Source organism: Vanessa cardui, chromosome 2 (genome assembly GCF_905220365.1).
Source record: "Vanessa cardui chromosome 2, ilVanCard2.1, whole genome shotgun sequence".
Taxonomy (NCBI): Eukaryota; Metazoa; Arthropoda; class Insecta; order Lepidoptera; family Nymphalidae; genus Vanessa; species Vanessa cardui.
In genome coordinates, this window is record NC_061124.1 from 14,573,848 (window position 1) to 14,597,489 (window position 23,642).

The following is a 23,642-nucleotide window of genomic DNA, read 5'->3' on the forward strand; positions in this document are numbered from 1 at the left end:
AAAACGATTTTCCTTCCAAATGTATTGAGTTACACAGGTTTCATTAAAGTATAGTGCTCACCGCTTTCTTTAAAAGTATTTTTAATGCAGTATGTTGACTAATGATCGTTAGAGTTCAGTAACAAGAGAAGCTGGTTTCCTTCGACTGTGAACAAAGTTCATCATTTGTTCAACCAGCGCCGTTTCTCGTTTCAAACTTTAACCTAACGACTTAAAGTGATTGTGCTCCCAAGTTTGAATGTATTGTTTATTTTTATGAAAGTCTTTTGTAACGGGATATTTTGTATCTGACAGTATTATGTTTTTTTGCTTCATTCCTAAAGGAAATAAGTTGGGACATTCGATTCGGTTTATTAAAATGGGACAACTTTTCGAAAGTAATCTGCTTTGTGAAAACTATATTTTTCATAATATAAAGCAAATATACTTTGAATAACCTTCTTCTAAAATTACATTTTCTAAAAATAAAGGTTTATCGTAAAATAAAGACCACCGATTTCGGTCACGGCGGAATATCAAAGAGACTAGTCAACTACGCAGAACATATTGTAGTGCACAAACACAGGTGCAATATCTATTCTCTTACTCCCTCTTTATTCTCTCACTCTCATAGTTCATTTGAATGTTGCCATTCAAATGAACTATGAGAGTGAGAGTGACATGACACGAAAGACTTCAATAATGACGAGGACAACCGGTCAGTACGAAATTTCTTTCGCTATATAATGTATTGCATAACGAATACAATGAAAATCGGACAATGTTTAAGAATAATTAAATGACCAGAAATGAAATTGTTATTCAAAAACCCGAGTTAATTAAAAAATAATAAAGAATAAGTTTAAAACATGTTTTATTAAGCCTTACACAATAGAAAAAGAAAGGCAGAAAAAGACCCATCTCTCTGGCCTGATTTTTTTAAATAAACACCAAATAAACTTCATGCCAACAATAGTACCAAATTGTTCAGCAAATTTTGTTACTATAAATAAGCCATTCATAAAGTTAACTTCACCTATTATTCGATAAATAAAGAATTTGTTACCGTAACCGCACCGACACCTTATAGATACCAGTGTAGCTACAACCCTATCGACGTAGCATACTTTGTGAATATGACCTCAATATGTCAAGTCGTTCAAAAGTACTGCGATCACTAACAGACACACCTTCGCTGCAAATTTGCCACACTTTTTCGTCGTCTTTAACTAAAAATGTCGTATTTTCCTACATTTCATATAAAAACATGGTATTTGGTTGATGTTTTTTTTGAGAATCTTATTTTCTAAGAATAAATTTGTAGAGATCACTGATAATATAATATAGCGCTGAGATGGCCCAGTGGTTAGAACGCGTGCATCTTAACCGACGATTGCGGGTTCACATCCAGGCAAGCACCACTATATATATGTTCTTACTTTGTGTTTATAATTCATCTCGTGCTCGGCGGTGTAGGAAAACATCGTGAGGAAACCTGCATGTGACTAATTTCATTGAAATTTGCCACATGTGCATTGGTGCCACAACCGGCATTGGAACAGCGTGTATGTTCCAAACCCTAAAAAACTACTACTACTCGTCATGTCTCTAAGAGTGCAAAGAAAAAAAGTAATCGCATTTTAAATCTCAGACCGAGAAAACCCTGTCGTTAGGACATTTTTAGTTAACAGGAATCCTACATATCTCTTCTGTGTGCTAATTAACGGCATTCCTACGTATTTAAAGGAAAAATTAAAAAAAAATTTTAGGGGCCTTTCCTTATTTAGAACTATGCGGTATATAACTTATACTAAAAATACCTGTGCTAAAAACAAAATTTTACTGTATAGCCCATAAAGTAATGGTATACCCTTCCAATGTAAACAAAATCACAAAATCAATTTCCACTTTTAAAATAGCTCCAATATTCCTCACCTGGGATGGATCTGGGTACCTTTCCGATTGTTCCTAACAAAATTGTTTTAAATCAAAGTTGTTTGCCGCTGTTTGTCCCGGCGTTTGCTTATCTTTAAAATCACACAATTTTGATGCGATTTTTTTAATATATATATTGATCCAAGAGAAAGATTTATATGTATATTTACTTATAAATATATAAAATATTCGTTTAAATAACAACATGTAATTATAAATGAATGTTTTCGAATATATTACAGATTTAAAAGGCAGGGACACTTTGATCGTTGAAAAATGACAAAAAGCTATGAACTTTGTTTATAATGACATTCTGTAGCATAATTTGTATTTGAGATCTGAAAATTGAATAGTGACTTTATATGTTATGAGAAATATTTTAGACCGAAAAAAAAACCAAAACTAATAAACAGTTCCGTCAAAAATAAGGCATAAAAAATAAAACAAATGGATACTTTGCTTAACAACAATGTTGACTAGACAACAGTGACACTGCTTACTTAAATGTTATGTAACGTCGAGTTCAAAGAGAAGTTTGAAATTGATTTGTGTTAGGTACATATCCCACACAAAGGCGAGGTGAAGCGCTGTAAACTAAACTCAGAAATGAAAGTTGCTGAACCCCAATGGACCTTGTAGAGGATGGTTCAGAAATTGTTGATTCTAACTTGTAAACACAATTTTGGTTTGATTTTCGAGCTGGACTTGAAAGGATTCTACGAAAGCTATTAACGGGATGGTTGCAGCAACTACCTTTAAATAAACCAATACTGATCAAAGAGCTTCTCTCATAACAAAACGACAGTAAATGGAGGCTTGTTTCGCAACCTGTAGATGGTAGAATTATATTAGTTTCATCTGATATATAACGTGAGTAGTTTAAAAACTGCCCAAGTTTGAACTCAGGATTAAATAAAATCCACATAATGATCGGTGTTCATTAAAAGCGTTACAAATTTTGAAACGATAAACAATTGGAATGATAACAATCAGGGGATATATTTTTTATTTAAATTTATCGTGAGGCATTATGTTCTTTTCAAAAATTGACGGCATAATTGTTAGAATATTGTTTTACTGATTTTTATATGAAAAATATACTTCTACATATTGCCTTTGCTTTTTTACATGATATACAAAGAAAAGAAATTATTCGTGCTAATGCCTCGAGGCAACCACTGCATTCTTACGATGTATTATGAAATATGTACACATAGTATTGTTATGCTTTCAATGTGATAATCTTCTGATCGAACTACGCAGGGCTATAGTGCCCAAGTTTGTGCAAACACAGGCGCACTCTCAAACTCCTAACTCTCATAATCCGATGGTACGGAAAGCCCAACACGCCCGGAAAAAAGTTTGATCGTAGGACGTGCTTTCCGAGGGAAATGTAAACACTTCCAACTTAAAGAGGCTGCAAGAGTTAAATTTTTGACGGAAAAACGCAATATTCTGGCATAGAGATTGAACCCAAAGTATGGACATCTGCGGCCTTTTATTCGTATCTAGTTAATAGCCCGAATTTTCAATATGTTTGGAGTACAAACTTGATTGTAGGGCTTTGTGTGTCGTCTGAGTTGTCTGAGACAGATCAGTTGACACCTAACCATTAAAATGTTTGTTGGTTTTATTATTATTATTTTTTAGATTTATTGTTACATTTATTTGACAAACAAACCTGTGAAAATTAATTCCCCGTTCATATTGTGGTCGTTTGATGTTTGGATTTCCTAAAACTTCCCATTCATTATTTGAAAGCCGAAATTTACATTAAAAAGGATCGTCTTAACAACAAAGGCAAGCGAACAAATTATTTTATAAGAAGTAGGATAAATAAAGTATTGCAAAAATCGAAGATAAAAAAAGTAAAACACTGAAATTATTATGTTATAGTTATGTTTACACAATTTTATTGTTATAAGTTTAATTCAAGTAACGCAAATTATAATTTCGGAGGTAATATTTTGTCGTACTAACTTCGTCCGAAAACGAAACCCCTCTTGACTGTATTTTAAAACGAATACACGTAAGCATAGATTATTATAAAATGAAATATATAAAAGCGTTAATTTAAATCTATTTAATTATTTCAGACTTATATAGCTTGGAGATTTTATTTCTCATTTTTGTGTTTCATCTATCTAAATTATGAATATCCCGTATGGGTAGGTGTTAGGAGGTAGAATATCTGACGACCCACTCAACAGATATTTTACAGTACTTGCTATTGTTGTGTTCCGGTTTGAAGGGTGAGTGAGCCAGTGTAATTACCCGTATCCTTGTATATGCACTCATCAATATTTCACGAATGATATACGAAGTAAGTTTCGCGTTCAGTATAGAATTGCAAATCATGAACACGGAAAATGAAGTAAATAATTGTTTGATTAATGTTGGTCATATCTTTTAATTATTGGCTTCCAATTACTCGTTAAGCTAATAATAGAGGTAGATATTTTTTGTAATAGGGAAACGCATTGGCAATACCTATTGGTATTGGCCACCAACATTTATAGATATTGGCGATAGTAAAAATAATAACCATTCTTTATATAGCCTTGTGATCGATGAAATTGTATTCTTTGTGCCTGAAATTGTCCTGGCATACTTGTCTTTTAAACCACCATACCACATATTGCTGTTTAATGGTAGAATATGAGAGGTGAAAGATGATTTAACACCCTGGTGATATACGTGGCAGTAGACCAACTTTTTGATATCCAGACAGGATATATTACACACATACATAATTGTATTTAACTTACATGACTTTGTATTTTATTCATAATAGCAGAATCATCATTCCGAATCGGTGCTAGCGTCACTTAATATAGTTTGTTAAATGTCGATCCAAATAACAGTACTCAGTATTGTTGTGTTCCGGTTTGAAGGGTGAGTGAGCCAGTGTAATTACAGGCACAAGGGACTTAACATCTTAGTTCCCAAGGTTGGTGGCACATTGACTATGTAAAGAATAGTTAATATTTCTTACAGCATCATTGTCTATGGGTGATGGTGACGACTTACCAACAGGTAGCCCATATGCTCTTTAGATACGATTGACGATTGTAAAAGCCTAGTCAAATATTATAGTGTATTTTTATTTGATTTGATTTGAAACATCTCGATGAAGAAAGTGTAATTTCCAAATTTTACTGCAGTTAATGAGTCTACAAATAATGGAATATTATTTTAAAATTGAATAATCACAACGGACGATAACTTCTCCGGTCGTTCACGAATGTTTGTTTCTGGAAAACTGCAAGGCAAATTCTGAAAAGTTTATAAGTTTCTTAGTTTGAACTGTTGAAGTTGAACACAAGTTAAACATTAGTTTTCTGGTTTGAGAAGATCAATATTCCTATTTTAACTATTATTTTAAAATTTTACATAATATTGTTAAATATATTCATAGCCATTTTAAACTCAATTCTCAATTTTTTAATTAATACTTGCTTAATTTGTACACTTGCACGCTTTTATCTTATTTTTTTAAATATAACATCTCGCCTTAATGATTAGAATTGCATCACAACAAGGAAATGCTGCGAGCATTCTTGCCAGCATTCCACAAAGTCAGGAATTATACAGTAACTATTTATATGTGTGTTTATATGTATGTTTAGACCTTAATGTTAATATCTCTTATGTAAAATTATCTGTATACTTATAATGCTTTTCTTCCTTTATTTTAATGAAAACGTTAACCATTGACCTAACTCACAAATATTAGCATTGATTGGAAAGTAAATAAAACAAGGGGATTTTTAATTTAATTTAATAGAGCCTCTTTGATTAATATAAATAATATCTATATAAATTAGAGTGTAAGTATATAAAAACTTAACGAATAATATTATTTAGACCATTTAAATACATACACATACATCGTGAGGAAACTTGCATGTGTCTAATTTCATCGAAATTCACCACGTGTGCATTCCACCAACCCGCATTGGCACAGCGTGGTGGAATATTTTCCAAACCTTTTCCTTAATGGAAGAGGAGGCCTTATCTCAGCAGTGGGAAATGTACAGGCTGTTACTTTACTTTACTTTAAATAGAACATGAACATGCTTTTTTAGCAAATACAATAAAAAAAGGTTTCAGTACTTTATATGTATATGTAGCAGAGACGTCTCTCTCTAGGTATAATTGTATAATATTTTTCGTTAAAGTTTCGAGTAATTTTAGTATCAGTGGATGGGATCTCTTGCAAATAGCGCCATCTGTTCTCTTTTAAACGTATCAGCACTGAAGGTTGCAATCGAGTCAAACCCGCCCTGTGAAATTAGGTTCGTATATCGTATCACATTTCAGACTTCAGTTGCCGTCTGAACGCGGACGCGAGCGGACGTGTTATCTGCTGTATGACATTCGAATTTTGAAAATTTTCGAGTTCTCAATACAAATAAAAACAATTTAATAATTTGTTTGATTTACATACAACTGGACCCTGTGTTCGTGACACTGAAGTGTATACTGTGACTAATAAAAATCGGTGGACGTACGATTATCTTAAATTTTAAAGTGGCGCTTCTATAATGTTAGGTGTTAAGTGGATAAGTGGAACTTCAAAATGTTTTTTCAAAGGTACGTTTTAACGTTACATTTAAGATATTGCTTGTTTACGGCTAAATTGCGTAAGCATTCTCTTTTGTAAGGCACTGAATTTTTTTGCAGATAGCTTTTATTCGCGGAGGCAAGTGCCTTTAGAAAATTTTAATTAGGTAGCTGACTTTTTAATTCGTGAATACTCGAGTGGAAAGAAGGATGTATTTTAATCTTTGCTCGTGAAAAGATAGCAAGGACGTATAACGTTTAAAACATAAAATGAGGGTTGGGAAAATTTAGAATGAATTGCATTTAAATATTTTATTTTATTGTTGTTCGTTTGAAAAAATATTACCTTGAGTTTTTATAAACTAGATATATTTGTTTAGTTAACAACCTTTATGTAGTTGACTGTTTATTTATTTTTTTAAGATTACAGATTTCAAATTTGGAATGATTAAATATAATATTAAAAATATCCATTAAAACACTTTAGAAAATAACATGTGATCGCCTGTATAGTTAATTGTTCTTGTGAATGTACTATGTACTGGGTAGGATGCTGGGTATATTTATTCTCATTTAACTTTTTGAATTAAATTTTCAAACAAAATTTTTAAACAACTCCACCTAAGCTATTAAGCTGAAATTTTGCATACAGTTTTGGTGTTGGAAACAATTTAATTTAGTAACTTTGTACATGGGTGGAATGAAAAATTATAATGTTAAAAGTTTATTTTCAAAATATTTCATAGCCACTTATAAATAAATAAGTTACCGTATTTTTTAATTAAAACAAGAATTACTTCAATAATCAAACAAACTTTATAACCCTTTTGTTCAAAGAATATTGAATTGTCAATTAACAAAATTAAATCAGATGTAAAGTTACAACCGATTAAGAATGTTACCAAGAGACAGGGAACTCGGTAATTATTCATTTCAACGAATTAAACTACGTAAGTATGTTAATTATATCCAATATAATTTATCTGTTCTATATGAAGAGCAAAGCTTTTTGACACTGTTATTAGCTTGTTGAAATAATAAAGCTTGTTTGTTTTTGTTGCTCTTTTTATCATTTCAATTATATTATCACCATCATCATCATCATGATCAGCCAGTATTATTCCTGCTGGACGTGGGTACCTTAAAAGGCACGCCACTAAGTCCGATCTTCCTTCTCATCCAGGTTCTACCAATCACCTTCCCTACATCATCGCTCCAATTTTCTTATTATACGATTATAGTAGTTGTGTTTGTTTTAAAAAAAAATAGCAGTTATCTTTTTCTATGTTTATGCTAGTTTAATGTTTTTATTATTTAATTTAAGGATGTCTGTGCAGTTTTGACTTTTTCTATGATATATTGATAGTTGATTTGCATATAAATATAATTGTGATCAGAACACATATGTCAAAATGTTGGTCAAATAAAAATAATGTGTTCATGGATATAGTAATTACTACCATGATAATATTAGTCTTATAGATAACAAAAATCTCTTAAGGAATTTTGTTTTTATTTCATTTTTATATCATTAGCAAGATTATGGACCAAAAATTGTACCTTTTCATATACAGTACCCAAAAACAGTTAATTTATTTAGATTAGTATTTCTTGTCCATCAGATAGTGACTCCTGGTTGATAGGTTTATGCCATAAGAAATATACTAATTACGTTTTAATTACCTAATGAAAACCTTCGAACATAAAACTTGAATCTACAAGAACGTGGATATCATTCACTCATATATTTTTGTTTTGTTTGTATAGCAAGTAAGTAGAGCAACTACATGCACTAGGGACATAAGAGCTTAATTCACAAGGTTGGTAGAGTATTAATTTATACCAGTGTCTATGGCAGTAATCACCACATACTTTATTTAGGTGGCATATTTATCCGTCCACCTAATTCTGCTCCAAAAATAAATAAATTTATATTCATATTTTCATAAGTATCAAAAAATAAAAGTCTTAGTACAATCTTCTTTTCTAAATTAGGACATAATTAATTCCAACAACGTTCAAGTTCACAATGGAACACATTTTTATATTAAAACACGATGTTACAAAATAATAATAAAGTTTTTAAAACGTAAAACAATTCGTAACGGGGCTCTCGAGCTCACCTTTCATCATCAACTCGTATTCATTGTGCACAGTGCTTCTTTTAACAATGCGAATATACCTTACATTCTCGTAACGAGGTGTGGTACATGTGCTGAAAAATCCCCTATTCACTCCGTATAAAGGAAAATGGAATTAACTCAAAAAAACAACGAACAATCTCTTCTGAGAGTTCGAATTTTGAAACGAATGTGATACGTGTCGACATGCAAGAGTAACTGGATCGATTCGATGAATGACAATTCACGCCAGTTACAATGAGATTTTAAGACGAGAAGAATGGCCTATTCTACCCAAGATTGTTGATTCAATCTCAGACTAGGGCATTATGATGTGATAAATGTGCTTAATCTATTTGTTGATTATTTATCGCGGGCTTGACAAACTAGTTCAACTAACTAGCTTAAAAAACAAGGCGGCTTATATAAAATTGGCAGCGAACTGGATTGAATCTAAAATTTGAAATTGTGTTCGTTATTTAAATAACAAAATAATACTCATCAATAATATATATACGAGTACATTGCAGCCTATGATTATCAAAAAAGTATATTAATTACTTTTCATCATTCCTTTGGAATATTCTTGATTCATTCATTCAAACGGTATAAGGAAAGAGCATTGTTGAATAATATAATCTGTTAAGTATAGAAACGAGTAAGCCAGAGGGCTTATGATATAATTAAAGATATGTAAGTAAATAAAAATATACTTCATTTCCTACAACCAAGTTATGACTAAGCAGTCATAACTTGGTCATAACTCAGTCATAGTCGCTCTTTTTATAACAACGTATGGATGAAAAGTGAATCTAAAAATATTAATTTTGCAAACAATAACGTATACGTACAAGCATTAGAAATAATTAAAGATGAAATATATTGAAATGTGGGAAAAGGTTGATCTTAATAGAAGATTGCACAAATCCGACCGATATTTCTGTCTTTATTACCGAATTTGGTGAAGGTGAAATACTGTTTATCTTATTCAAATTTGTAAAACAGCGTGGTGAAATAAACGTCAAAATTATTTAATTGAGGTCTTATACTTATTCCCAGTGACAGTCATTGGTATTTTTTGTCGCAAAGAACATATTTTTTATTCCAGTGTTAGCTAAAATTTATAACGGTTATAAGATGTCACCGAAAAACAATAAACTATAAAAAAAAATGCTCCATCTAATATTAATATTCTCGGAAGAGTAAATTAAGCATTAAATCAAACATCAAAAGCGTCACCCAAAGTTAGTACGGTTGATCCCTTAGAATCTCTTAGTCGTACCATAACCCTGAAAGGGGATAGTAATAAGGAAAAATAGGGTAAATGTCGCAGCCTGCATTAAGGACTTTCACTCACGCGACAGCGCTGATACAATATGGATCTAATTTTGATTAAATATATAATATATTCAGACAAATAGTTTTATTCAAAAATCAAAATCAAAATCAAAATAAACTTTATTCAAGTGGGCTTTTGAAACGCCAATTAACAATTAAGCGAAGCTACCACCGGTTTGAAAAGTAGATTCTACCGAGAAGGACCGGCAAGAAACTTAATAGTTACTCTTTTTAACCCCCGACGCAAAAAGAGGGGTGTTATAAGTTTGACGTGTCTGTCTGTCTGTCTGTCTGTCTGTCTGTCTGTGTGTCTGTCTGTCTGTGGCATCATAGCTCCCGAACGAATGAACCGATTTCAATTTAGTTTGTTTTGTATTATAGGTGTTTTACGGGCGAGTGTTCTTAGACATGTTTGATGAAAATCGGTTTAGCCGTTTAAAAGTTATGGGGGGTTAAGGTGGGGAAGAAAAACCGAATGTCTGCAAATATGCTCAAGTGGGGTATCAAATGAAAGGTTATGACTTGTACATCACAAAAAACATTAGTAGTTAAATAAAATTATTAGAAAAAAACAATAATTAAGAAACAAAAAATAAAAAAGAACAAGATTGATCTTAAAATGTAATCTTAACTTATATGTTTTAAATCGACAAGAACCTACGTATTTACCACTTAACCAGAGATATTTTAAGGATGTTTACCTTTAAAAAGTATAAAATAAAAAATTAAATTAAAAATTTCAGAAACCCCCGCCACAAAAAACATAAGCTACCTTTAAAAAGTAAAAAATAATAAAAGAAAAATAATTCGAAAATACCTATATGTATAAGTATGTATTAATATTAAAAAAAAAACTTCGCGTTGGGGGACCGAGCGCTATTGTACAAAATAATAATAAGTCTTAGATAAAAGATGAGATAGGTAAGCATGTGACACTAATTAATTAGGTAGGAGTGGTCCCCCAACGCGAAGTTTTTTTATTAAATATTAATACATACTTATACATATAGGTACTTTAGAATTAATTTTCTTTTATTATTTTTTACTTTTTAAAGGTAGCTTATATTTTTTGTGGCGGGGGTTTCTGAAATTTTTAATTTAATTTTTTATTAAAAATTTCAATGATTGATTTCATTGTCTTTTTCTTCTGCGACTAATTAAATTACTTTCCGATTTAAGTTATTATTTAGTTTCAATACTCCGTTATCAGTATATACAGTTCATTCAATTTTACAATTATATTTACAATCTTCTTACAGTTTTATAATCTGTTACAAAAAAACATTGATTTAAGCGCGTTTCCAAGAAAATATATGTTATTTACATTTCCTAAAATAAACCCGTATTATACTTGTAACATTGATATTATTTCTGATCTTCGACATTGAATTTAATGTTATATAAATTGAACGAAATATCATTTTTATTTGATCTGTGAATAAATTTAGATATTTTTATCTACCAGAAAATTATTGTTTCCAACATATAAGGACAATGTATGAGACGCTTAGGAAATAAATTGAAACTAAAAATTGAGAGCCACTCTAGTTGGGAGTTGCAAAACCTCTTTGGTAAATAATATGATGCCAATGAAGACAGTGATTTTCTAAGATTAAATTATAGCACACAAGTGTGTGCAAGAGCAATCTATGTTTCCTCGCCCATAGTCCAATGGGACGGGTCCAACACATTAGAGAGAATTGGCGCAGAACCAATGGATTACCGTACTTTCCAATGCAAGAGACGTACACTGCCAACTTCCAAACCACTACTACTAGAATCTTGAATCTTGACCAAAACTCAGTAACATTTACTGGGCCAGGCTGAGATCTGAGCCTATAGCAGCTACATAATAGACGTATGGCGCTGTTCTACAAAATACATATGGTAGCCAGGCATATAAAATCCGCAACATTAGGTCTATTTGAATAAATTTATTTAAACGCTACGTGGCCTAGTTAAGCCAGTATGTATATCAAGGGATTACGCTAGTTAAACAACTTAAATGGGTGATTGATGTAGTGGAATCCAGTTGAGCCTACGGACCCGCTTATTTTAATTAGCATTTGATAACCGTGACCATTCTAGAAGGCGCAGTCAAACGTGTCTGATGAACTGTGTACGAGTAGAAAAATCAACTTATTTAAAATCACAGGATAAATTTATTAAATGTTTTATTTTTCTCAACACAATGAGCCCCTTTATATAAACTAAGTCAATACATTAAACATGAGAATGATCCAGAAGGTTCGAATAATAATTTTATGTGCAGTTTGATAAAATCGTCTGAGCTCACAACTACATAAATTTAACACAGTGCCTCGAATGAATTCTAAGTTATTTTGACAGTTGCCCAAAGTTTCTTTGACTACAAAATTTTCTTAGTGCACAATATTTGCACTAAAATATAGTGGAACAAAGTAGTTATGCCTTGCAAACTAACTCCTTTGTTTTGGAAACTCTCACTTCCCAAGCACGTGGGGTGAGTTTTATTACTCCAGTTCTAGAATACGTGCCAGGGTTGTCTCATTTGGTATTTGAAATATTTTAAATATAGAATTGTCTTAATCGTTTTCGTTTATTAAATTTTGACCTCGATTAATTGCATTGGTTTTATTAGTAAAGTTTATCGATGAAATAAAAATATGTCTCTGAATAATATATATCAATTGAAAGATTGATCTTCAACCTACGCTCTCTTATGAATATTAAACTGCCGCTGTGACAGTTCATTCCAAAGCAATATTTGTCGATCCTGTTTTATTTCAAGCTGCTGTCTTTTATATTTGTTGTGGTTTGAATATAGCGATAAAAAATGTATTCCTTTCATAATGAATATCATATCAACGAAATATTATATTTTAAATTTAGAAGGATTAATTTAAAGAATTGTTCTTAAAGTGTTCGTAGGGGAACTGGTAAATAGGCCACTCCATTTTAAATGGTACCCCCCACATTCGCATTTTAATCCCTGTTTACATATCGAATTTGCTAATTATCTTTGGAACTAAGATGCTATATCCCTCGTATTTATAGTTAAACTGGCTTACTCAGAATCAAAAATGGAACACGAAAATACCAAGTTTTGCTATGTAGTGGTAGAATACATATAATATGATCAATAGGTTCATACCAAGACGGTTTCACACAAAACTTTACAACTAAGTTAAAATTTCAATCATCTTCCATCTTCAATCTGTTTCATGTTCAATAATAGTTACAAAGTCTCAACAAATGTCGCATGAATTATTTAAAATAGAAAGGTTTTAAATTCACAAAGCGAATGGTAGTTTGATTGAAAATTTCAATAGAGCGAAATTTCATTGTGCACGTATTAAACTGCGTTTCAGCTTATAATGTACGTTAATGTGGGAATTGTTCTCTTACACAACAGAAATGGAAATTAATTTACGTGCCCAAAATTTTAGTGATATTATTAAACTTTGAGGATACGTAGGTGCTGCGAATATCCTAGCTAATATCTTTTGAGAAAGATAATTTTATTCAGTAAATAGTTACATAAGCCTACCTCAGTGGTTGAGCGTGTACACCGGTTTTCATGGGTACGCCACCCACAGATCCCGGATCCGATTCGCAGTTGAGTCGATGTAGAAAAGGTTCATTAGTTTTTTATGTTGTTTTGGGTCTGGGTGTTTGTGGTACCGTCGTTACTACTGATTTTCCATGATACAAGTGCTTTAGCTACTTACATTGGGATCATAGTGATGTATCTGATATTGACCAATATTTATTTATTTGTAAGTGGCTTTAAAATATTATATAAATTTCGTAGTATACATATTTTTTTTATTTTTGTCACTTGCATTTCATTTAACTATTTAAGGACTCGTTCAGTTGATTTATCGTTCTTTACTACTGTAATATCTTCAATGTCTTCACTCGATGGAACATATGCTTCATTTTCCAGCGCTTAGTTTGCTATTGGAGGGATAATATTCAAATTGTCATTTCGAGATTTAACGGACGTTGACTCTTACGAGCTCTTTGATCTGATCGTTATCAGTTACGTCGACAACTTTAGATACAAACAAAAGAAAGACATCATCTTTTTTAAATTGATTTCCATTTGCATTTCGAATATCAAATCTTCTTACAAATACATCTAGTATTTGTCCAAATATATTGGTTTGAGTTTAATATAAGAATTTATAAATTCAAAAATAACTTTCCTTTTAAATTTCTAAATGTGAGTATCTTCTACATATTAAAGCTAAGTCCAACCTGTTGCAAAACTCGGATTGGTTACAGAGTGGAATATTGTTCACAGTCAATGACTCCCACTTGGACGGAAATCAGGTTTTCTACGAGCACTTATGGTATTGCCATTAGAAACAATTTAATAAATTTAACGAGAAATTGTAATCATCAAATTGCTTACTAAAAAAATTTGTAAATAAAGCTATTGATGTTGATTCCGAAACCTTGAGTAGTAAATACTCAGGGCTGCTACTCATAGCTTTTGAACATTAATTAAAAGTTGACCATTATACCAAAACTACAGTGAAAATGACAGCATAAGGAAATTCAGTCCCAACATCAATTACGTTATAAACTTTTAGGCAACCCTAGCGTTAAATGAAGGAACGCAAGCCTAAAGTAGGTAAATCACTTAAACGTGAACTATTATATTATGGTGCAACTTTTTCGCCTGAATCATCTTAAAAATTTAATATTAATATTCTCTTAAAACTAACCGCGAATAATGAAATCGCTTACGAGTAAGTTTTGACGGAAGTTTGAACAGAAATCAAGTATTCTTTTAAAACTAAAATATTTATATATAAATCGACTTATAAGATTATTATTTTGTTTTAAGTTTCCCTGGAATTATTTGATACTTGAAATTTTCACCATTGTTCTTAAATGAACTGTGTAAGCTGATCGTTTATCAGAATTCCGTGATTTGAGCTAAGTCTCTAAATCCTAAAGTAAAGTAATATAATTTATTTTTATATCAAGCTAATTTATCTGAGATATCTTTAACTTTTTACTCCTTGGATGGAAGTCAAAGAAAATTTTAAAAATATTTTCATCAGAATTATGCCCGCGAGTGGCGAGGATCAATTGATCCAGACGTTTCGCCTTTTTCATTTTAATTTCCGCAATATCTTTATAAAAATAATTAGACAGCTTTCATTTGCCGAGAATTCGTAAATTATTTTATTTTATTATAAAATTTTGATTTACCAATCCATTAGGGTCTTCCCGCGGGTAATTGTTTGTAAACTCCTTTTATCCCTTTTAATATTATCTCATTCTAAAATTCATAATTTTATAATTTGCACTTAATTAACTTTGTTTATTAAGCCGCAGACATAAATGGATTGAGGCTTTTGGGTCATGTAACCAGGGTTGAACGGCAGGTCAGATGAGGGAAGTTTAATTTAGACTGTCATTTCGGTTGATATTGCTACCCACTTTACCTTTACACTATTGTTGTTAATTAGGTCAGAAATATCATGTTACATAACGAATTAATTAGGAAATAGTTTTAATCATATTACATATATAATTCATTTAGAGCTTGTGAATTATTGTATTTATCAACGATTTTTTTTTGGGATAAGGTTTGATAAGCTTTCGAACTGAATTTATTTGCATAATTTATATTCCAAGCATAAAGTTTTTAAAGCAAATAAGTTTTAATTATGATACGTGTCAAGCTCCGCGGATAAATTTCCTTTAACAGAGATAAATGCAAACATAATACGTTATCGTATCTCGATGGAGAAAGTATATTTGATAATCTAACTTATCAATATTCTTGATATGAAGTTACATTAAATGTATCACAACAACAACAACAGCCTGTAAACACCACTACTGGGCTAATGGCCTCCTCTCCCTTTGAGGAGAAGGTTTGGAACACATTCCACCACGCTGTTCCAATGCGGGTTGGTGGAATGCTCATGTGGCAGAATTTCTATGAAATTTGTCTCATGCAGGTTTCCTCAGGATGTTTTCCTTCACCGCTGAGCACGAGATGAATTATAAACACGAATTAAGCACATGAAACAGCGGTGCTTGCCTGGGTTTGAACCCGCAATTATCGGTTAAGATGCACGCGTTCTAACCACTGGACCATCTCGACTCATTAAATGTATCGTTTTTTATTAAATATGAATTATAGACTAATGTATTCTGTTATTTGTAGACTATACTTTCGGAATAAAATGCTCATATATTTTAATAGATACTTAAATTATTTTTTTATATACATTTATTTATAAACGTCTAATGTTCTAAAATTGCGCTGTATATATTTATTATATCAAATTGAAAACCCTTTAGAATATCATTTTAAGAAATTAAATATAATCTATTAATTAATAATTAACTAAGAAAATTTGAAATCGGTTTCCTTTGTATATATTATTTTTTAAATGTTAATATCGCAAAGTATAAGTATTAATTATTATTCCAGATTTATATAAATCCTGCCAAGATTTATTCAATCATGTGAAGTGAGGTGATCAAGTAAGTGAAAATTTAATATTATTAATTTTCCATTCCGAAATTCACATTCGAAACCACCGAACTCATTGGTATGATATTACATCCAATCAAAGCCTGCGGGAACACCTAGTCTAGACACAACACTATCGCATGTGTAGTATTAACTAAAATTGCACAGCTAGTAAAGAAGCATTGGATTTAAAGGTCAGTTCATTTAAATAGCATACATTTTCCTTCGCCCAAAAACAATACGTAATCCTAATGCGTGCGGGATTCAGATGGCTTTTAAAATAAGGTCAGCTTTTATAGTGACTATATACTCGAAAAACTTTCCATTGATATTTATTTCCGTGAATATGTAATTGTATATGATAATTTATATAATACTTGAACAAGCTTGCATCATATCAAATTTCATCAAATTCGGTTAGCGGTTTGGTCGTGAAAAAGCGACAGCCAGACATGCACAGTTACTTTATATTAATAATATTAGTGAAGTTGTATAGATATAGATTAAAGTCGTGTATAGAGTTCTGCTGATTCCGACTACATTTGAATGACGATTACTTAATAGCATACTACGTATAAGATACTTTAGTGGACAAGATAGTGTGAAACACTGATCATTGATGTATAACATACCTTCATTGTAATACTTCATTAATATTTTGCTCTACTTTGTTCCGGGCCACGGTGATGATTAATGATCTCTTGATTTTAAAGATGTATCAACAGCTCCATGATTAATTATTATAATAACTATCCTTTCTATGTTTTGTTTTATATGAACTTGTTTTATTTCTATTACTGAGAAAAATTATTATCACACATTTTTTTACAATGTGAACCATGTCTAAAAAAATTGCTTGTATCAAATCTTAAGTTAACGTACGTAATATATAAATCACAATAAACATTTCACTTCAGTTGCGATTTATAACAGAGATAATTGGAATATACATAATTAATACTATTCAAATAGACAAATATCTATACAATAATATATAACTTTCAATCTAATTTAACCCGTACATTTGTAACACTAAGTTCTGAAGTTATTACGAAGGTAGTACATAAATTATGTCGTGTGGGCACGCGTAATTAAGCATTCACCTGTGTTTATACATCCTTGTTAAGGGAATTAAAAGCGCCCCAGTTTACCTTAAGGACTCATTAAATTGTCTGTTTATTTTGAATATATTATAATCTTTCATCTTGATGGGACTCGGTATTTGGGTACAGTGTGTTTTTGATAACTGAGCGGATATTATACAATTGAGATACTCGTTTATGAGATATGTAACCGCGTTCACACGCGTCGATTCTAATCGAACAACAGGGAATCGATTTGAATCTTCAATCGATTTTCGACAATTAAGACGATTGTGTTGATAATATTTCGATAGTTGTTTCTCTTTGTCTTTCCTTATTTCTTTATATTTTCAACTTATTTTTATTTTGGTTGGTGATCCAGCAAATGTGCCCCTGATTGTAAGTGGGCGTTACCACCCATAGACAATGGGCCTGTAAGAGATATCAATTATTCCTGATTCAAGATTTATATGTGGCACCGTAAGATTACAAACATTGTTAGATAACAATCTATATCGTGAGATTGTAAACTGTCGAAATATTGTGAACCGTGAAATATGATTCACGAGATAGATTATAATCTAAAGATGTTTTTAATCTGACAGTAACATTTGCATTAAATAAATTAAAAAAATAATTAATATTTATTTGTGTGTAAAGCGTATGTACACGCATTGGTGGGTTTGTCCCTACCTTTAAACTTGGTAACATTTTCTTTTGTATACGTATTTTTTTTTTGTGACAAATAGGCGCCGATTATTTTGTCAACGTCAGGTATGATTGAGAACACGCTATGAGATTGATCGATCTAGTTGAGTTTACAACGCCATAACATAATTTCGAATAAAATAAAAATGACTAAAAATATTCTACTGTCAAAAATCTAAATGAATAGACAAACACTTGCATCTTGATCAGAGAAAAATTGCAAACCCTCAATAGTTATTTGTTTCCAATCTTTTTGGAATACAAAATTTATGTTAAGAAATTAAAATTTTCTAGTTATATCTTGCCTGAACAAGTACTAGCTCATTTTAAAAAATCAAAACATACTATATTCAAGCAAGCTTTTAAAAGCACTTTTGAATCGTCATTTAACAACTAACTACGTTAATCGTATGTTGATCAATATAAGGCATATTATTAAATTTAAGATTACTTATTTACATTTTCATCGAAACGATTAAAAATGATGAATTAGCAAGGCTAAAAATATCTTTGGATTTTATTACAGAAATGAATACTTTCGCTCAGGAAGGATTTATTGATGTTTTGGATACACAAGCAACTTTATAGCACAGGGTATTCAGAAGAGTCCGGGTTTTAGAAGACTGGCCGTGACTCGAGTGTCTGTAGAAGCGAGAGGTGCCTCGCGTGTCATGTTTACGCGTACTTAAGAAGTACAGCCTTATTTCCAAGGACTGTCTGGCGTCAATTCGTGAAGAATTTCTGACCAAACGATAAAGTTATACTAAAAGCATAAATTAATCGAATTTAGATTCGACGATGTGATTTAATTGATATAATGAAGTAAAGAAATAAATATACTCGTACTATTATTTGATAGAAAATAGCAATAAAGAACGAATTCAGATGCAGGACAAACGAAGACACGTGGCTGTACCCAATGCTGTCATATAAACTGACTGATACTATGATTTGAAGCTAAGCTAGTAAATCAACAAATAATTCAAATATGCGCCATAAATATATTAAAATTATGCAATGTAATGTCTATATAACCAATACATAATATTTTTATGATCTCTCTTATTATAGCTTCGACCTGGTTACCTGTTTGTTGTATGCGAAGACAAATAATGGGGGTTGACCTATTATTATTATAAAACTGTTTTATGTCGAATTTGCATTTTTTTTATGAATCGCTCAGCAGCAAATGACTCTGATGTATAAAAATAAATAATAATATAATTCGTTTATTTGGACCGAACAAACTGCGAAAAATCATCATGCACGGAAAAAACGTCATGCTTTCTCTCTCTTTCCTCCTCTCGCTGTCTCTTTCTATTTTATGCAGTTTTATATAATATTTTTAAACTTAACTATCATTTTTTATTACTAATTGAAAAATTTAAGAAATCAAAATTCGTATATCGATAAAGACCTCTCTTTACATTTTCACAAACCCGATGTAAAATGTATCGATATTCTGATCAGGCTACTCCGAACCATCTAAATTGAAGACAATAATGATACGCGGAGGCTTGCTTCGTATTTAATTAAAAACAAACAACGCAAAACGTACGGTTTGCTACTAATGATGAGCAAATGTTTTATTGAAACCGATAATACAGAAACGGCTTGTTTATTTTTTGATTAGAAACAAGAAAATGTAACCGAGCAATAAATGGAAATTTTGTTGACAAAATTGAATTTATTCATAATAAATAATAATAAATTTTGTAAAGACCGTCCAAATACGATTTGAAGTTTAGGTACGTTGGATCCGTTATACACGAATACAGAAGTATATATGTATATCGAAGTTCAAACCAGTATAAGTCATTTTTGGTCTAAATGGCTGGAGATCTCAGGTATTGTCAGTGAACGCAAAAATACCGCTCTAAAGGCATATAATCAATCTGTCCTTCTACAAAGAGGCGAGTGCTAGCGCATTCCGAATTTTCACGTCACGGAGATGAAAAAGCTGAGGCAAATGTACGACTTAACTCGGGCTGACTGCATACGCATTTCTTCCCGAGGTACTCTCGGAAACCGAGACGTAGCGGATAAGCACCAAAAGCGTCATATCGCGCGTCGGCTAACGAACTATGCCCGAAGTATGTGTCTTGGTATGTTTGTTCGTAGATATAGACCTACTGTTTGTCCATGAAAGTGATGGCTAGATGTAATAAAGCAGAACATAAGAGCTACTTGGTGGTAGGGCTTTGTGCAAGTACGTCTGGATAGGTACCACCCACTCACCAATTATTCTACCGCCAAATTCAGTATTATTAATTTAGTAGTAGTCAGTATTGTTGTGTTCCGGTTTGAAGGGTGAGCCAGTGTAAATACAGGCACAAGGGACATAACATCTTAATCCAAAGGTTGGTGGCACATTGACAATGTAACGAATAGTTAATATTTCTAACAGCGTCATTGTCTATGGGTGATAGTGACCACTTACCATCAGGTAGCCCATATGCTCGCCTGCCAACCTATACCATAAAAAAGCTAATGGACTTAAAAACCCAAAGTGCAGTAGACTTTGTCGGAAACCATATCTTTGCCAGGTTTAATAAAGACCAGGCGAAAGAAGAAGAAGAAGATTACTCTGTACAATTTTATCTATCAAAGAAAGTTTGCTTGGACACTTACTCGCCAACACACTGAAAATAAATCTTAACGAGGTAATAATGTTTTTTGGACAAATTCAGGTACTTTTGTGTTTAAATTAAAAAAAATAAAGAAACCCAGTTTACTTTGACGGCATTGTATACTTTGCATTACAGAGGAATATTTATGAGCTGCTAAGTACTGAAGGCTTGATAGTTTCACGATGACATTTAAGACAATATCGTAAAGTCTAACTAAATAACTGTCAATAATCTCGCTTATATTTTCATTATATCTTTTTGTGTGAACAGTTTCACTTCGACAACCCACTGAGAATTGGTTTTAACGTTAAAATAATATTTATCTTAGTTTCTTGGAAAAATGTTAGTGTAGCCTCATACAAACACTTACATATGTTTTTTATCCATCGAACGAATATAAGAAATATATGACGAAAAAGAAATGTAGTTTTTTCTTATTTTTAGTTATCCGTATCAAATATTTTCTTTATTACCTACACATTTAGCACTTTGCACTTGTTTTCAATATGATAATTGATTTGTTTATATGATATTCAAACACAACAGGAATCTGGTACCCTATTGTCAAAAACAACATCAAAATTGCCGTAAATATAATTTGAAATATTTCTTCGAGTGATAAAATTAATAGTCTTACAAGCAACGTGTTATAGAGTCCATCTTTTTCTTTCAATATGTGTCTAGAGTTTATTTTGAGCCCACGACAGATCTAAAAGATTCTCAATAATTACTGTTTTAAAAAAGTTCTTCTAACTTTCGTTTTGACACGAGGAAAAACGGCTTATCGTTGTAATAAACATAATTATCTTAACGAAGTAAAAAAGCAAGACAAAATAATGTCCAGAAAGTCGTCGACATAATTAAAACTCGCTCGGAGTTACCTCAAAGTAGGTTTAAAACCCGTAAAGAAAATGAGTATCACCAGAATAATCCGCCTACATTTCGCGTGTCATTTAGAGCCTAAAAGAAAAGGTCACATCTGGTAAAAAGGTTCACTAGGAAATAAGGCGTGGAGAAAATCCACCTCCATATTCCGTGTTTTAATAAATTCGATGACAAGGAGCAGGTGTTTCTCTAAGCCAAGAATATTTGTATAGCAGAACCAATTTTCTTCGCGAACAGTGTCTTATGAAAAACAAATAAGTGCCATCTTACGCTGTTCACAGTTTTATTTTATTTACATTTAAAACATGTCGGGCGATATAACGTGAGAAAATGTTCCTGAATTGCTTTTTTATTATAGAAACTAGCTGTTGATAGCTGCTTTGTTCGGTATAAACGCTTCAAATTCCTATCTTCTCAAGTCTTCGTATTAAACGATAATTCTTTGAAACAAGCAGCCTCCTTCATAGATCTTTTCACGGTGCTTTGATCGTGTGTAAAATTGCTGTTCATTATACGTGTACTGTACCTTTTTATTCTTTTAATTTTAAATTACTATGACAAAGGAATTTCAAATGAGAGTCTAATTTGATAAGTTTTGGGACTGCCTTACCGAAAGGGAAATTGACTACCGAATTTAAAACGTTTTTCACCTTTTAATTCATCTTTAATAATTGTTTCAGTCAATTACATCGTTTCAAAGGAATTCTAATATTTAAAAAATTAGGAATTTATACCAAGATTTCTTTTTTTGGACTGATCTTTAAATTTTTACTCGAAAACGTTTTGATGGTCCTTAAAAAATTATAACTTGTATTTCCCAACTTTCCAATGTTTGAACAAGATGTACGAAGATCTGTTACGTTATTGATGCGAAAAATTTAATTCTAAAGTTGGAAAAACGGACTGTCGAAGTTTTAACGGAACAAATTCGGAATCGCTGCTTCATTTGTCAAGTTAAATTCATAATAGAACAATTTTCCATTTCAATAATTAATGGAGATGTTTATTGGGTTATTATCACACAAATTGAGTAGTCTTCTACGACACTTAGGGAATTTTAAGGACTTCTTGCTTTGGTACTATGAGTTACATTCGATGTTATATATAACTTCCTTACTTAGACGTACATTGCTGAATTAGTTAAATTTAAATAATTTCGCAATGTTTCCGACGAGCAATGAACGGTAGTGAAATAATTTCTCATTGTGAAGGTAAGCCCGGGGGAAACATAGTAACGCCGTCCTATTTTCTCATAATGGGCTCATCAGAAGTAATAATATAACAATGAGGGAAAAATTTCATTTCTGTGGCAATATTTCAATTAACCCTGTCTTACGCTTTTGTGACGAAGGCCTATTATATTCGTAATTTGCGACTATTTAATGAAGTAGTTTCCGAATTTCCTGTCAACATAAATCTTTAGCTTCTGAAAAGTTATTACAGCGGAAATTTGAGTTTTATTACCAAAGTCATTGTTTGTTGAAAATTTGTTACATTTACGAAATTTATTGTGATATTAAATTAATAGCTGTTATCTGTAATGTTTGTGAAAAAAATTAACGCATAATTAAATTAGCATTTTGATAAATTTAGATAGATTGTTCATTTGTCGCGATAGCAAATACGTATAATCAATAAAAAATATTTATTACTTTGTATAATAATTATTGTGATATATATTATACGTGTTGCTATGGTTAACCCCCGTATTTATTGGTATTTGGGTTGCTATATTATATATTATTTAATATATTATATATACATTCTTAACAAGCAAATTTAACGCGTTTTATAGCATCCACAAAATTCTCAATTATTATAATAAAGTAACAGCCTGTAAATTTCCCACTGCTTGAATAAGGCCTCCTCTTCCGTTTAGGAACATATTCCACCACGCTGTTCCAGTGCGGGT

The 23,642-nt window shown here is 31.6% G+C and overlaps 1 protein-coding gene across 3 annotated transcripts in view; it reads left to right on the forward strand.

Moving 5' to 3' along the window:
- The first annotated feature begins 6,262 nt into the window (after window positions 1-6,262).
- LOC124541223 (neuroligin-4, Y-linked-like) overlaps window positions 6,263-23,642 on the forward strand; it is a 95,127-nt gene continuing 77,747 nt past the window's right edge. For 2 of the 3 annotated variants that reach the window (XM_047119103.1, XM_047119119.1), the window contains exons 1-2: window positions 6,263-6,510; window positions 16,384-16,436. The gene's annotated coding sequence lies outside the window, so the exon portion shown is untranslated. The remainder of the gene's footprint in view (window positions 6,511-16,383; window positions 16,437-23,642) is intronic. The other variant, XM_047119111.1, reaches the window with a different exon arrangement.